The sequence below is a fragment of the Crassostrea angulata genome, chromosome 4, assembly GCF_025612915.1.
Source record: "Crassostrea angulata isolate pt1a10 chromosome 4, ASM2561291v2, whole genome shotgun sequence".
Taxonomy (NCBI): domain Eukaryota; kingdom Metazoa; phylum Mollusca; class Bivalvia; order Ostreida; family Ostreidae; genus Magallana; species Magallana angulata.
This window is the reverse complement of record NC_069114.1, coordinates 16,556,530-16,560,376: the sequence shown is the minus strand read 5'-3', so window position 1 is coordinate 16,560,376 and position 3,847 is coordinate 16,556,530.

Here is a 3,847-nt window from a genome sequence, read left to right as displayed (position 1 = left end):
CAGATATCAAACCGTCGTCTACATAGAAGTGTTTCAGAGCAAAGTCTGTGATATCTGGTCCAAAGGAATCTTTAGCGTCTAATGCAGTTCTGTGTAGACCGTACGTGGCTATGAAGGGCGACGGCTTATTTCCAAACACGTGGACCCTCATCTTATGCTCTATCAGGTCTTCATTGAAGTCATTGTTTCGGTGCCAGAAGAAGCGCAAGTAGTTTCTATGATCGGGTCTAACATAGAAACAATGAAACATTTGCTGTATGTCGGCTGTTATGGCCACTGGATCCTTTCGGAATCTAATGAGCACTCCGAGGAGACTGTTGTTCAAATCTGGGCCAGACATCAAGACATCGTTCAAAGAGAGTCCACGAAAGGTAGCCGAAGAGTCGAACACTCATCTTATCTGGTCTTGCTTGCGAGGGTGATATACGCCGAAGACAGGTAGATACCATACTTCTTCCCCCTCGCCAACAGGTGGCGCTACCTCGACATGCGTATGATCAAAGAGTTTCTGCATGAAATCGATAAAATGTTTCTGTTTTACAGGATCCCTCTTAAGACTAAGATCGAATCTGCTGACTCTGTCCAAAGCCATGGAACGGTTATTTAGTAAACGTGGGCGCTGGCTCTTTAACGGTAGTGGGGCCTCCCAGTTACCGTCTGAGTTCTTTCTGAAGTTTCTTTCCATTTCCTCTAGAAGGATTCTATCTTCTGTAGATAATCCTGGCTTATTGTCGTCAGGAGTAAGTAAAAATGTCTTATCAATATCCAGAAGTTGCTTGGTAAAACTATTTGGCATAGGGAAATCTTTAATCACGAGTTGGTTCTCGCAAGGTTGTATTAAGGATGGTTGTCCATTGGATAATACAAAAGACTTGTATACATTGACGTCACTACTTTGATGCTGAAATCCAAGGCACACGTCACTAACCACAGTTCATCCTAACGGGGATCGAAGTCCAATCGGTGCATCGGAATGGCTTGTTTTCTGATCAAGAATGCGGTGTACATCAGTACGTTTCTGCCGATGAGCAACAAGATTTGTCACTGGTCATCGAAGCGGTCAAGCTCAATGTCACTAAGATGTGGATGATATCTCGTGACATCCGGCGATGGAATATCTTGGCTGTTGTTTGGTATATTGTCACATTCAATGAGAATAGGTAAGTCTATGCGCACATGGCGATCGCAGGATTCCATCACAAATCCTGAGAGTTTTTCCATTGCATGAGTTCATGATGTATTCATCAGGTGGTGAACAAATCTTGAACATGCCGAATAACGAACTTCTGGCAAGAGATCGATTGCTTTGGTCATCGAGAATTATGTACATTTTCACTAGGGTCCTTGGATTTTTGCTATGATGCACAAACACATGTAAGATTTTGGCATACGACTTCCCGTAGGTAATATTTCCGCAGATCTCGGTGCATGAGGACTCTACCACAAGTGCATCGGATGTAGTTCTGTAGGTGTTTCTCCCTCAATGAGGAGTTCTCTCCCTGCCATGAACTTTAGAGGGGGTGTCTCCATGCATAACTGTCACATGCTTGTCACTATCACAAATGGTACACCTAATCTTTTCCTTACAATGTCTGCTTTTATGCATGAAGTCACAACACTTTAAGCACAACCCCTTTTCTCTGAGAAGAGCCTTCCGGGCCTCTAATGGTTTAGTCTGGAATGCGAATGTTCCGTGAATGGCACATACTGTGTTGTCCCTCGAATCTAAGGAAATTTCTGTCCTTGCAGTGGAAATTTGAGTCTTAACAGCTAAGGGAGACTAGCGAATGAACTTCTGCGGTGTGCTCATAGTTTCGGTGAAGGAGAAACTTGGGTCATTCCTGACGCGACTCATTTCCCTTTCAAAGTCAACAAAAAACTTGGAACGGTGGAAAGCACTGCTTGGTCTCTTTGCAGTTGTAGGCTCTTGAGATCCACTTTTCCCCATGTTGTGAGGCAGCTTTTCTATGATTGGATTTATTCCAACTGAAGAGTCGAAATATGCTAGAAGTGGCTTGTATGCTGCCTGTTCCTTTAAACTTAGAATTTCTGTAAGTAAATCAGCAAGTTCAAAATGTTTCTGTGTATCCTTGATATTTCGGGTGCAACATATCTTTGGTCCAACCTCTCCCATAGGAGACGCAGAGCTTTCAACGGGTTGTCTGCATTGACAGCCCGGATACTCAAGGCATATGAGCTGGATTCTGGCCTTAGCCACTTTACCAAAATGTCAAGTTGCTCAAAAACAGAAACTTGTAAGTCAGTGAGGACATTTTTGAAACTTGATTTCCACACGAAATAGGATTCTGGTTTATCACAAAATTGATAGTCTAGACATTAACAGTTCTCTCACTAAGAGGAATTTGGAAATATCAGGAAATATTGGAATGTTTGGGCGCCTGACAGGTGGTATCTCTGCGTAGGTTGTAGCTGGTGTTTGCGGGGGTAGATCTGGTTCAAGAAGGTCACAATACGTTTCTACTGGGTTATTGGTCAGAATTGAACGGTGCCAGTCGTTCATCTCATGGGTAGCATGAGATACTGGCCGTGGTTCGGATTGTAGTCTGTGTGTAGCGTTTTGTGGAACAACGGATGCGTCTGGGAACATTGTTTAACTTTGTCCTTCCAAATGCACAATGTTCACATATTCACTAGTCCTCTCATGAGGGTCTTCCTCTGGTACACGAATATCATCATTAATGTTATCAAATTCACTTAAGTCACCTCCAACAGATTCCTGTTCATACACTCTAGCTTCTGCATCCAGTGCAGCTGCTGTTTTCTTGGGTTTCAGTAGATCTATATCTGCGTTGTAATCGGATCTCCTTTTCACTGCTGAGGCTCTAATAGTTACTTTGGCACGCTTCATTTATTCGTGAACTTGGTAAAAAGCTACAATAAAACAAATGGTAATAAGTACATAATCAACACATATATGACACAAAATTACACATTTTCACAACTTCCTTACGACAGTATTAGGGTTCTGAGCAGATAATGCATTCAGCCCATATTATGTAGAAAACTAGTATATATTGCAAGCATACATATATTTGACCTATTTATGACGCTACTGATGGACCGTAGATGAAGGTATTAATATAAATACACTATATCTTGAATTATACTATTAGATGCACGTTAACAAACTAATTTCTGTTATTTTACGAAAACAATCAATGGACAGGATATATGTTTATAGTAAAACAATTCGTCACGACTCGATACAGTATGTAGTGATTCGTAAATAAACAACACATCGATAAGGCATTATGAATGATCATAAAAACTAGATGTAGGTAGCAAATATTGTAAATACTTACACCGTGGCGAACCAAAGAAGTGTGACATTGCTAACAGCGTCTGACTAGCGTGTTGTAGCGGGAAAAAGTGATGCAAAAATCGTGCACACCTCCTTATACAGAGGTGGGTAAATTTGCTAAAATTGGTTTGCATGCAGGAGACACATGGTCCCGACTCTTGAGAATTTTTAAACATTTCAGAATAAAACAAGTAAAACTTACATATAGCACTCTATAGAAGGGCCAGGGACGGTCTCAAAATTTTCAGAAAAATTGCCTTTTTTCACATTTTCACGGGTTCAGCACCACGCTCCAATCCCGAGCAACTGCCATAAACTACCATAGGATTGGTAGCTTAAAGTATACCTATACAAATAATCACCAATTGATGGGGGGGTCAATCACTTTCTTTTCCAGTGACATTTCGTGTTCTTAACCCACCCTACTTTTCAAGCACAAAACCAAAAGTGAAAATTTTGGCCATAGTTTTGCAATTTCATTCCATATCTGATGAAAAGTGCTACCAGTATTAAAGTGTCATATAT